Source organism: Cervus elaphus, chromosome 13 (assembly GCF_910594005.1).
Source record: "Cervus elaphus chromosome 13, mCerEla1.1, whole genome shotgun sequence".
In the NCBI taxonomy this organism is placed as follows: Eukaryota; Metazoa; Chordata; class Mammalia; order Artiodactyla; family Cervidae; genus Cervus; species Cervus elaphus.
Window position 1 is genome coordinate 17,675,392 of NC_057827.1, and position 14,464 is coordinate 17,689,855.

Here is a 14,464-nt window from a genome sequence, read left to right on the forward strand (position 1 = left end):
GGCTCTAACCAGATGCTAGAACGAGGCAAAATAACCAGAGGGCAGGAGGCAGGCCAAACAGCATGCCATCTGCCACCTCAATTGCCTCCTTCTTGTTTTATATCTCAACTCCTCAGCTCCTATTTACACGGAGACACCAGAAAGCAGACTTGAACTTACTGCTGTCACCAGCATGAGTGAAGTATTTCTCCATTTCTTTCTTCTTTCCTCCCTTTTCCTGCTGGAAAAGGAACACAGATGTGGCAGGCGGTCTTTGCAAACTAAGAAAGCATCGTTGTCACCATTTTTGTGTTTGCTTATTTGTTTGTTTGTACTATTTATTTATGAACTTGTGCCCAAGCCCCATCCACATAAAATTTGAGGTAGCTACAAGAGAACCATAAAACAGAAACTGTTAAGTGAGAAGCATCAGAATCAAGGAAATAAACTGGATTGGAGGTGTTGGCTTTCAATTCAAGATGGCAGCCTGAGATTCATCCCCCATCCCTCCCAAGAACCCTTGAAATACAAATGCAGAAGGACAAAGATGATCACGCCTGCACAGTGGCTGTGTCAGACGCGGCTTCTAATGAGTTAGAATTGAGCCCATGTTGGTATCGCCCTAAAGCCTTTGAGAATTCCACCATGCCCAGGGCTCAATGCACAGGAGGAGAAAATTAATAGGCTCAAATAAAGATAAACCCTATAAACATATTCGCAGGCAACAGTGTCTGTTGGCACTGAGTCAACCCACAAGCAATACTACAAGTAAGGCAGCTAATATTTGTGTCGGTGGAAGGGGAGGATCATCTCTATGCAAATTGAAACAGGCATCATTAAACCAGATCACTGTGCTCAACAGAACATGATGCATAAATTCCACAAGGAGACCCAAAGGCAAGTAAGCACTGAGAATTTTTCCACAGAGGTCCAATAACCAAGATTTTCCTGGGAGATGTTGAAAGAGAGCAGCTTGTGAACACCTAGGAAAACAATATCAAGCAAACCATAGCCATCAAAGAGGAGGGATGGAAATCAAAGGCCAATTTCAGGCCATCCCACATACTAGACTGTCTTCAGGCTGCCTAGAGTGACCCAGATTCCCCACATCTAAGACCCAGTTTTCGCATCTGTAAATGGCAATGGTGCTATTACCCACCCCACAGGGATACTGAGGGGCTCAATCAAATAATGTACACAACAGCTTAGAACAGTGTCTATCATGTTGGAAATACACTAGCATATAAGCAGCTTGTATCATTATTATTCATTGTAATATGAAATATTTACAAATTTTATTTTAGCTATAATTAATAATTAAAGGGCCATGTGTGTTCAATCATGATCGATTGCTCAGTCATGTCCCACTCTTTGCGACCCCATGGACTCTAGAACACCAGGCTCCTCTGTCCATGGGACTCTCCAGGCAATAATACTGGAGTGGGTTGCCATTTCCTCCTCCAGGGGATCTTCCCAACCCTCCAGGATTTAACTTCCAGCCTCCAGGGATCAAACCCAGGTGTCCTGAGTCTCCTACATTGGCAGGCAAATTCTTTACCACCATGCCACCAGGGAAGCCCAAAAGGGACACAGATAGAAATTTTTTTTTAAAAAAAGCTGTTTATTTGGGTCACAAAACACATGTGTCCTGTGATCTTGCAAGGTCCTTCTGAGGCACTATGCCTCGCTCTACGCAGTACATCTCAACAAGGTTGGAGCCCAAGTTCTGGCCAGAGCTGGTTGTCAGTCCCTAAGTATTTTTAGACCCTGGCTGAGTGGTTTCTCTCCTTTTTCAAAAGGGCTGGATGACAGCTTGCCACTAAGAATAGCAGTTTTCCAGTTTAATCAGCAAGTCTCCTGGCTTCATAACTGTGCTGGCACTCACGGGAGGTCAACTGGCCACGTTCACCTGTGGATCCTGAGCTGTCCATGCCAACGCTGGCCAGACCTGCTGCCCTCTCCACAGCCTGCTCCCTGAGGGCCTGTCAGGACATGCACAGGAGGAATAGAAACATCTTTTCTCCCAGGAGAGAGAGAAAGAGGGAGAAGTCTGGACCCAGCATCTTTGGCATCTCTTCTGAGATGCTTGAATCTGCAACTCATGGGATTGCAGTACATAGAAAATTCAGGCTTAAAACTCATCTTCAAATCAAGAATTGAGAGGTAGGTCTTCCTTAAGAAGCCCTATAGTCTGAATGTTTGTGTCCTTCCGAAATTTATGTATTGTAACTCTAAAGCTCAATATGATCATAGTACGTGATGTGGCCTTTAAGCAGTGATTAGACCATGAGGGTGGAGGCCTCACAAACAGGATTGGTGCCCTCATAAAACAGAACCAACAGAACTCCCTAGGTCCCTTCCACCATGTGAGGGCATAGCAAGAAGCTGGCAGACTGCAACCCAGAAACTGTCCTTCATTGAACAGGTCCTTCACTAGAACCCACCATGCTGGCAGTCTGACTTTGAACTTCCAGACTTCAGAACTCTAAGAATTAAATTTCTATTATTTATAAGCTACCTGGTCTATGGTAAGAGCTGGAATGGACTAAAACAGGAGGTTAACTGGAGATTTTATTCAGGTGGGTGTGTGTGTGTGTGTGTGTGCACGCGTGCGCACGCTCAGTTGTGTCCAACTCTTTGTGATCCCATGGACTGTAGCCCACCAGGCTCCGCTGTCCATGGGATTTCCCAGGCAAGAATACTGGAGTGGGTTGTCATTTCCTTTTCCAGGGGATCTTCTTGACCCAGGGATCAAATCTATGGCTACAGTCGAATCTCCTCCTATGTCTATGGCAGACATGACTAATTGCTCATGACTTTCTTTCCCACTGAGCCTAGGCAGAAATTCAGAATGTTTTTCAACACCATGCTATCAATGATTAGGGTTGCCATGCAAGATGAAGCCTAATTGCCAATCAGACCTAACATAATGCCTGGAGCCGGGTAGCTGCACCATGAAATTCTGTTGATTGAATAAGTGAAATGAAAAAATGTCATTAGTGAAATGAAAAAATATCATTAGGTTTCTGGAAATAAGAATAGTAAGTTAATTAAGTAATACAAATGCCCAATGAAACTAGGACAGGTATCTAAACAACCAGTTGGCAAGTTCAGACATGGAGCAGGAAGATCTGCATGAAATTCACCCAAACTAGCTCAGCCACAATGATGTCACTCAAGTTAGGTCAGATGTGTTGCTAAAACCAATTTGGCTGATCAACAGTGGTGAGTCATGGTAGAGTGATAGCTATTATGTCAATATAGGTTAGCAAGAAGCAGCTGTGCTGTGATTTTGGCATGTAAGATCTCCCTAGGATCTTACAGTTCACAAATAAGTAGGGGTAGATGCATTCATACAGAACTGAAAGCTTCTCTAAACATTTTTAAATAAAATAGCAACAGCATGTCCTTGGAAGTCAAAAGACCACAGCAAACTTAATGTTGACTAAAAGGCTAAATATTTTTTTATATCTAAAGTAATAAAGCAACTGAAAACCTTATTGATAGAGTTCTCCCACTGGTAAGAATACTAGCCAAGTCTAAATTTTAAAAGATTTTAAATATTGTAAAACAATTATCCTTCAATTAAAATAAATAATTATAAAAAAATTAAAGATTTTAGTTCTGACAGAGGCATTAAAAAGTACCAAGCCTTATACTTGGTACCAGTTGATTCCTTTCTGTGTTTCCATAGGTTGCGCAGACCATAAGAAGCATCATATTGCAATATTAGCCCCAAATTCATCTTCCAGGGCACCTAGCTGATCGAGGTTGTCCATTAGAATCATGTGTAAGGGTTTTTAAAAAATACTCACACCCAGATCCCACCTGCAAAAATTCATTTCCTTTAATCCAAGAGGACCCATACATGGATATTTTTAATAGATTCCAAGATCTGAGAACCCACAAGTCTAACTTATACAATATTTGCCAAAGACTGGACTCTAGAAAGCATGCCTAAACTGGAATGTCAAGAGCAAAATTTAATTGTTCTAAAACTACATAGTCAATTCAATAGCCACTAGACATATGTAGAAGTCAAGCCCTTGAAATATGGCTAATGCTACTGAGGAACTAAATTTTTTTACTCTATTTTACTAAATTTAAAAACTGATACTCAGTTTAATTGTAGGAAAATTCAAGTATGTTTGAAACAGCTTGGGTATGTGAATCTACTTTTTCAACTGTGAATTTTGTGAACCTAAATATAGATCAAGTGTTTCTGGTAAAGTGAATGTCTGTATTGAGATGTGCTGGAAGTATAAAGTACACACTGAATTTTTCAGACTCCATACCAAAAAAAAAAAAAAAGAATATAAATATTTCCTTAAATAATTTTTTTTAATTGACTACATGTTAAAGTGATAAAATTTTGACATATTGGGTTAAATAAAATATATTATCAAAACTAATTTCACTTGTTTCTTTTAACCTTTTTAACATAGCTACTAGAAAATTTTAGATTACCTATGTGTGTTCCAGGGAAAATGAGCGACTCACCGCCAAACATAACAAAAGACACATAGAAACAAAGCATTATGTGAATATCAGCAGACACAATAATAGCTGAATCAGACTCACAAGTATTTCAGACATTAGAATTTCAGACAAAGAATATAAATTTTACATTTAAAGGAATAAAAGAGAAATTTGAAATATAAACAAGAAATAAAAGACTTTTTTAAAAAACCAAGCAAAATTGAAAAAGAGAACTTTTAGAAATGAAAACCATGGCAATTGAAATTAAAACCTCAACAGAAAATGAGCCACAGCCAAATGGAAAATAAGAGAATGGAAAGATAGATACAAATAAATTATCTAAAATGCAACACTGAGAAACACGTTTGGAAATTGTGAACATAACCTTGAGACATGGCAGATAGAGCAAGAAGTCTAACAAATATTTACATCAGAGAAAATGGGGCAAAGGCAATATTTCACAAGAAAATAATGGGTCAAGATTTTCCACATTTGTTTAAAGACATCAAATTTCAGGCATAGGAATTGCAACAAATTTCAAGCAGGATCACCTTTACAAAACATAAAGAAATGGCAAAAAAAACAAAAACAGAATAAAAAGAAGACAGTAAAAGCAGCTATAAAATGGAAATATAATTTGTCAAAATTTATGGGATACAGCAAAAGCAGTGTTTACAGGGAAATTTATATCATCTAATGCATATATTGGAAAAGAAGACATTTCCAGTAATTAACAGGAAAGTAAAAGAAATTTTTCTAAACTACCAATGATGTAACGAAGACTTTCCTGGTGACAGTAGGGATAAAGAACCCACCTGCCAATGCAGGAGACATAAGAGATAGAGGTTCAATCCCTGAGTCGGGAAGATCCCCTGGAGAAGGAAATGGCACCCAGTCCAGTATTCTCGCCTGGAAAATCTCATGGGCAGAGGAGCCTGGAGGGCTACAGCCCGTGGGGTTCCAAAGAGTTGGACATGACTGAGTGGCTAAGTACATACACAGACATCCCTGGTGGTGCAGGGGATAGGAATCCGCCTGCCGGTGCAAGGGACAGGGGTTCGATCCCTGGTCTGGGAAGATTCCCTGTGCCATGGGGCAACTAAGCTCATGCATCGCATCTACTGAGCTTGTGCGCCAGAGTACTGAGCCCGCGTGCTGCGGTCCCTGAAGCCCACTCACCCGGAGCCGCAAAAGAAGCCAGCTCGCTGAGAAGCCTGCGCCCAGCACCAAGGGGCGGGCCCTGCTCTCAGCAGCTAGAGAAAGCCCAAGCGCAGCCGCAGAGACTCGGCATAGCCGGAAGTAAGAAAAGGGGTTATTAAAGAAAAGCTAGTGGGAACCAAAAGTCACGGACAGCGTGGTTTCAGGTTCGTTATTCAGTCCAGGCTGCCAACAACCCTCTGAGATTGTATAATTACAGGTGAGGCCACTGAAACACACTGCTCGGGATCACACAACTAGCATGGACGGGGAACAGCTCTTGGACCCAGCTCTTCCAAATCCCGAATCTGAACTCTTCTCACTTTAGCTTGTCCAGCCTAAATCATATAAGCCATGTGTGTGTATGTGTGTGTGTGTGTTAGTCATTCAGTCGTGTCCCACTCTTTGCAACCCCATGGACTGTAGCCCACCAGGCTCTTCTGTCCATGGAATTCTCCAGACAAGAATTTTAGAGCAAGTTGCCATTCCCTTCTCCAGGGGATCTTCCCGAACCAGGGATCAAACCTGGTCTCCTGCATTGCAGGCAGTTTCTTTTACCCTCTGAGTCATCAGCTGGAAATGCACATTGTTACATGGCTCTTACTTAACTATTAATACACACCTCTTCCCTGAACAGACCACAACTGGGGCCAGTGGGGCAGCGGAGCACATCAGAAAAATCTGCAACAGCTCCCCTCTACATCTCTGAAAGCTCACATCACGGCCGAGAGCCTTCAGGGTGACTGAGCCCCGGGGGAAACCCGTATCACGCCCCGTGGGTCTCCAGGCTGTGTGCTTGCCTGGGTCTCTAGGGACAGGGCCTGTGAGAAATGTTTAAGGAGTGGCCTTTGTAGGTCGTTGGGGACCAGAGAGAGTCCCTGTCTGATTCCTGGACTCCAATAAAAATAAAATCAGAGAATGTTCTGGACTTTGCCACTGGGTTTCAAAACAGAACATTGAAAGCGATGGAGTGTCGTGACCAATCCATAAGCAGATCTTTCCTGAGGGCCCTTGGGGACGCCGGGGCTGCATTAAGCCCTCTGGAGCTGGCAGTAATGAAAGGTCCAGCTTTCCAAACTTCAAAACATCCAGTTTTCTCAGAGATTTCCCAGGCAAGCTGAGATGGTAAAATTCAGCTGCCTGATGCGAAGAGTCGACTCATTGGAAAAGACTCTGATGCTAAGAAAGATGGAGGGCAGGAGGAGAAGGGGACAACAGAGGATGAGATGGCTGGATGGCATCACCGACCCAATGGACATGAGTTTGAACAAGCTCTGGGAGTTGGTGATGGACAGGGAAGCCTAGAGTGCTGCAGTCCATGGGGTCACAAAGAGTAGGACATGACTTAGCGACTGAACAACAATGGGAATTCAGGTGCTATGGGTGTCAGCTCGGAGTTCTGAACTAGTCAGAAGCCATGGGAGCAGGAAGGAGGCTTGGAGAATGTTCAGCACCAGTTATGGGGCAGCCAGCAGAGGAAGCAGGTTCTAGACTGTTCCACCAGACCCTCTCCTGCTTCCTGAACTCACCCAAGCTAAACCTAAGTCTTGGCTGGGGGTGCAGCATCTGAGCATGTCCTGGTGACGTGCGCGATCTCTTTCTTTAGGACCCAGTGGACTTGGGACTTCCTGGATCTCTTTCTGTCCAAGGATTTATGAAAGGGTAATGGTCCTCTTGGTAGTATGAATAGATATATCATTTCTAAAATACCGAGACTGGAGGAGCAACACACAGCTTGCAGGTAGAGATGAGAAGACCAGTGGGTGTGCACCTATATGTGTGAGCGTGAGTGTGCATGTGGATGTTCTTATTGTTGGAAACCCTAAGGGTAAAAATACATTTCTTTGTGGAAAAGAGGTGGGGCACTGTCATTAACTGAACACCTACTACTTGCCAAGCACAGCGCTGCGAAGATTCAGCAAGGTCACTATTTCGCCGTAGTATTAAACAGTGGAGAGAATGTAAGAAGCAATCTTCCTAGGCACAATTGGAAACAGTTTGTAAATTGCTATAAAACTTTTATGGAAGGCTATCCAGCAACAGACAGAGAACTTTTTCCAAATGTACATGTCTATAGATCCAGCAATTTTGTTTCTACAAATTTATCCTGAAGAAGAAATGATGAATGTGTGTGAAGATTTACCTACAAGGATATTCATCCAAGTACTTCCAAAGTAATAGGGGAAAAGTTAATTGGAGAAAAAAATTAATTCTCTAGTTCTCAAGGTTTAAATAAACTATGGTACATTTGTTAAAAATAAAAACCCACTCAGCCATTCACAATGATGTTGTAGAGGAATGTTAAACACTATAAAGAGAGGTTTTCAGTATCCCAAGAAATGACACAGCAGATTATAAATCACTCCACAGAGTATGTTTCATATTTGTAAAATACAAGTTTTTCAGTCAAAATCCCTACAGGAAACAGATGGCATGTTCAAATAGGACATCCACAGGGGAGTTTATGGATGAAGGGGTGAGAGAAAGGGACCATGAGGATAGCCCAGAGCTAGCAACAGATCAAGGGCAGAAGCAACTCTGCAAGCTTCCCTGGGAGGGGCAGTGGCCAGCTGATGGACACACAAGCCTCAGGTGATTTCCCGGGAGGAAACAGAGACGTCAGCACCTTGACATCTCTCGTAAGCCAGATCTGTGCCCGAGTACCCCACGGTCCAAACCCACCTGGAACTGGGGGCCACAGAAGATCTGCTGCAGGTGTGGTCCACGGCAGCCCAGCCTCCCAGACAACGAGAAGGGAGGGGAAGGGCAGCAAAGTTCCAGCAGAGCCATGCATGTGTTCGTCCACATGCACAAAGAGAAAAATGAAGAAATAGTGTTGACCCAATATGACAACCACAGCCATCTCTTAGCAGCTCAGCCGCTGATGAGTTTTCATTTCCCTCTTCTTGCTTTTCTAAATAGGCTACAATGGGCATACGCTGCTTTAGGCTTCATCCATGAAAGCAACCTGAGTTGGAAGAAATTCAGAAGCCATCCAGAGCGTGTTCATAGTGCAACAATGAGAAACACCCAAAGTGGCTGTCCTAGGAAAGGCTAGGGATGTGTTTTGGTGTGTAAGAGAGAAGACTTCGCTACTTTCAAAAATGCAGAAACTCTTTTATGGGGGAAGGATGAGGCTTGATCTGCAGTCACCCCAGGACCAGAAAGTAAAATGACAGGCAGGCAGGATTCAAATCTGAAGAATGAGATGGGGCTTTGGACTAGATAAACTTTCAAGTATCTTCTACTCAAAAAAAGAGTTATTGATTACTAATTAATGATGATTATTATAACAATTTCTTTGATATTGCTTGCTCTGGTTTTAGGGGTAGAGTAAGCTACAAGGATGTAGTGAGATGAATTCTTATTGGAATGCTCCTACACTGTTGGTGGGAATGTAAATTGGTATAGTATAGAGGTTTGCTAAAAAATTAAAAATAGAGTTACCATGTGATCCCGAAATCCTACTCCTAGACATATATCTGGAGAAAACTCTAATTGAAGAAGACCCATGCACCTCAATGTCCATTACGGCACTATTTACAATAGCCAGGACATGGAAGCAACCTAAATGTCCATTCACAAAGGAATGGATAAAGATGTGTGTGTATATATATATATATATGCACATATATATAATGGAATATTATATATAAAACAATAGAATATTATGCAGCCCATAAAAAGAATGAAATAATGCCATTTGCAGCAACATGGATGGGCCAGAGATTATCATACTAAGTAAAGTAAATCAGACAGAAAAAGATAAATATCATGTGATATCACTTACAAGTGGAATCTAAAAAAAATGATACAAATGAACTTATTTACAAAATGGAAATGGACCTACAGGCATAAAATAACTTATGGTTACCAAAGGGAAAATAGAAGAGACAGATAAACTAGGAATTTGGGTCTGACAACACTTTCTATACATAAAATAACCAACAAGGACCTACTGTATAGCACAGGAAACTATATTCAATATCTTATAAGAAGCTATAGTGGAAAAGAATCCAAAAATAATATGCATATATACCCACATGTGTGTGTATATATATATGTATATATATATATAAAACTGAATCACTTTGCTCTATACCAGAAACACTGTAAATCAATTATACCTCATGAAAAAAGAGAAGTTAATTCTTATCATCTGGGATGCTTAGTTCCAAGAGATCTCTGATGAGTACTGTAACAGTAAAGACAATTCAAGCTTCTACAACAGAAAATTCTGCTAATATTGGCATAAACAAATCACACCGACTTCAGGCTTGGTTGGATCCAGGCACACAAATGATTCATTGGTATCCAGTCTCTCCCCATCTCTTGACTGATTTCTTTATCAGGTTCTCCCTCATGGAAAGGTGGGTTCAGCAAGCTCGCATCCTCACAAGTGCAGTAGAAAAGACAATACTTGCTTATAAGTTGCTCAACCAAAGTTCCTAAGATAAGCTTTATTGGGGGTTGATTGGTTAATGGGTCAACTACCCCTTCCTGAATCATCTACTGTGGCTGAGAGGATGCCACATTCTGAGAATGTGCCTCTGAGCCTCTTCTGGCTGTTTCAATAGGAAGAAAATATGGAGCTGGGGATTAGAAATAGACTCAGTCTAGGTTCTGAAATTTTTTCCTCTATGTGGGAATTTGATTCAACCATGTTTCAGTTTATAGATTTTTTTTTTCCTCCAAATAAAATCAAAAGCAGAGCTACTCTGACTATTAGAATAATGTAGAGGAGTGGGTTTCCTAGGAAGAACTCCCAGGTGATTGATGCCACCAAGGGCAAAAGGAGATGCTCCAGGAACCCCTCCCCACTGTGGATACCAAGAAGAACCTTCTATTTCTGCAGCCTATAGACCAGCCTTTCCTGAAGTGCGATCCGCTTGATATTAACTGGTGTCTCTGCCTCAGAGCCTCTTGATGAAAGTGAAAGAGGAGCGTGAAAAACTTGGCTTAAAGCTCAACATTCAGAAAACTAAGATCATGGCATCTGGTCCCGTCATTTCATGGCAAATAGATGGGGAAACAATGGAAACAGTGACAGACTTTATTTTCTTGGGCTCCAAAATCACTGCAGATGGTGACGGAAGCCATGAAACTAAAAGACATTTGTTCCTTGAAAGGAAAGCTATGACCAACCTGGAGAGCATATTAAAAAGCATAAACATTACTTTGCCAACAAAGGTCTGTCTAGTCAAGGCTATGGTTTTTCCAGTAGTCATGTATGGATGTGAGAGTTGGACTATAAAGAAAGTTGAGCACTGAAGAATTGATGCTTTTGAACTGTGGTGTTGGAGAAGATTCTTGAGAGTCCCTTGGATGCAAGGAGATTCAATCAGTCCATCCTAAAGGAAATCAGCCCTGAATATTCATTGGAAGAACTGATGCTGAAGCTGAAACTCAATGCCTTGGCCACGTCATGCTAAGAACTGACTCATCTGAAAAGACCCTGATGCTGGAAAAGACTGAGGGCAGGAGGAGAAGGGGATGACAGAGGTGAGATGGTTGGATGGCATCACCGACTCGATGGACATGAGTTTGAGTAAGCTCCAGGAGTTGGTGATGGACAGGGAAGTCTGGCGTACTGCTGTCCATAGGGTTGCAAAGAGTCGGACACAACTGAGTGACTGAACAGAACTGAACTACCTCACCCAAAAAGATGATGGCTCCTGGTCAGTTAAGTTGGAGAAGTTTTCAGCTCAACAAAGTCCAAGAAATCAAAGACTTCTGACTCTTGACTCTAGGATGTTTCAGAGCCCCTAGTATTCAAATGTGTGCTGTGAATCTCCAGAAGAAAACATGACTTGCAGAACTGCCCAAACCTATCTGATCATGAACCTTTAGGAGCATCTCTTGGGATAAGTATTCCACAGAACATACTCAGAGACTGGCTGCTCTGGAGAAAGCCGCTCACTTTCTGACCCAGCCCCACCTTGCCCTGCCCACCATCTCAACTGAGATCACAAAGCAGTAAAAGGTTATGGAAGAAGGCTGTTTTTGTCTCTCCATCACCTCTCTGGAATGTTTAGAAATGAGTATAATAACACAGAGATAAAACCCATCAAATCCCCGGTTTCTCTAAAGAAACAGTTTCTCCATCCAACCTGTTAGCATAGGCACTGGAATCAGATTGCAAAAGCTCTGCAGTAAGTCCAGCTCCAGCGGGAGAAGAGACCATTGACGGGTGGGCGACAGCAAGAGGACTTACGGCCTCTGTGGGAACCCGCGTTCACCTCTGGCAAACCTCTGTCTGCAGCTGCAGAAGATCAAGTCGGGCTCACATCTGTTCCCCAGACACCCGACACCCCACCCCAGCTTCCCCATCCAACAAAGCCTGGCCAGGTTTTCACAGTTAATTCCTCCAGGGCCCCTGGCCCATCTCCTCCCTTCCCGCTCCTATGAATTCTCAGAGATCAAAGCAGCAAGTTAGCTGAAGCTTTGTTTGCCCTGCATTCAGAGAACACCTTAAATTCCCAGCTTGAAAGGAGGCCAAAAGAAGGTCAAACATACCCTATTGTTGAAACACTTGCAAACAGCAAGACATGACCAACCTATTAGCAGAGGATCCTTTGCGATTTCTCTGGGCTTCCTGGTCTTGTGAAGGGAGGGATGTCCCCCTGCAAATTTAATATAAGAATCTGATGGGAAGGCCACCAGAATTTTCCTTGGAGGTCACCCTGAGCTGACTCAGGCAGTGCACTGATCCTGAGATGGAAGCTTACAGGATTGAGCTTCACAGGATGGAAGCCCACAACCCAAAGGGTCAGTCCTCAGGTTAAAATAAGGACTGAAATGCCCATTCTGGATTGTTCTTCTGTTTCACTCAAGCCCACCTTCTGGACTGTTCCTCCTCCCCCTGGCTTTTGTTCACAAACTTATATGACTTTTTAGAACTGAAAGGTCATCTAGTCTGGAGATTGTCAAACTTCTTGGCAGCCGAAAACGTTTTTCCAAAGAAAATCTTAAAAGAGACCTCAATATAAAGCAGAGTCGAGGGCCCTGGGGAGGGTGGGCTGGGGCAAAGCCTGGACTTCCACCCACTCAGCCACCCCTCCACCACTGTGGCTTTGGGCTCCCACAGTTGGAAAAGCCTCCGATGAGTCCAGCCCCTTCAGTTTACACGAATGCCAAGAACCAGAGATGGAAAGGGAGCCGCCCAAGTGTCTGAAGCTCCACGTCTTCGTCCTCACCGAGAGCTTGTGCGGTTGCTCTGCTTGTTTAAAAGGTCCCCAGAGTGGTCAATCCTGCTTTCAAAAACACCCTTTTTCAGTTCTCACCGTCTCTACCTCCCCTACTGGGAAACACCTGGGTCAGTCCTCACCGTCAGCCCACCTGCTCCCACCCCCAGACCCTTCAGCTGTGAGATCTTGTTTTCTAAACCCAGTTAATCATTAGAATCACCAGGGAGCTTGTTAAAAATATGGATTCCTAGGCTCAGCACTAGACATAGTAAATCAGAAGTTCCAAGGGTGGGTCCTAAAATCTGTAATTCAAAGAAGCACCCCAGGTGATGTTGATGACTGGCTAGCTTTGGAAAGCACTGTATTCAATGAAGCTGGGTTCCTTCTTCAATCAAAGGTTAGGAATTCTTCCATGAAATCCCAGCCCTTGTTGCCGGTAGGACCATGATTTCATACGACTTTCTCCGGACTTCCTTTTCAAATAATGGGGGAGAAAAATCTCTACAAGCCCTTTCACCCCAGTATTCTAAACAAAGATATAGCCATAGACGTGTGCAAATATTTTTCTGTGAGGATGCAAATCACTGTACTAATAAAACAGAAATGTTCAACAATGAGATGATCAAGTCTATGTTGGTATATACATATAATATTATATGTTTACTAAGAAATAATGTTTAGAAGATTAATAACATAAATATGCTCACAATATATGTGCATATACATGTTACATGTATATGTTACATGTTATGAGAACAAATGTACAGTAGGATTCCATTTTTCATATGCATAAAAAGCTAGAAGTTACAAACAATAAAATGTTAATATTCTCTCTAGAATGATGGTGGAATTAATGTCAATGCTTCTTGCTTTTATGCTTCCAAAATTTCTATAGAGAACTTGAATTTTGAAATCTTCAAAAAAAAATTATCTTAAAATGATATTTGGAAGGGACAGAAAAGCAATAGATGGAATCAATATTATGATTTAAGCTATTAACTACTTTAACTCTTGCCCATATCTCTTAAAATAATAAGCAATAGTTTTTTGGGTTTTGTTCTTGTTAGAATAAATTCATAAAAATGCTGAAAAACAAGAAGGCACACCATAGATAGACTAGATACAATAAGAAATTCCTAGAACGTAGAAACCAAATGAGACCCCTAGAGACTTAAGGAAAAGCAACCATGGGAAGGATAAGACCTAAAATAAGATATCTAAGTACATAAGAAAAAAAGTAGGTTTTATATAAAACCTGTAGCTATATACATTATAAACCTATATATAAAAGGTAAGTTTTATATGTATATACAAAACATATATATATAAACTATATATATAAGCTTTATATATATACAAAACATATATATATACATGTACACATACATATATAAAACAGAAACTTTAAGATATTTGAAGAATCTATCAAAGAGGTCTAACTCTACTTGGAGGAGAAAAGAGAAAATGAGAGAAGGAAAAAAATCAGAAAACTAATAGAAAAAGTGCTCAGTGGAAAAAAGTATGAGCATTTAGATTAAAATAGCTCACTTAGTAAAATGAAGTAAATAATACAATGCCTAGAAAAACTTGTCTCTTTCAGAGCAAGGCACTGGGCTAAGTGA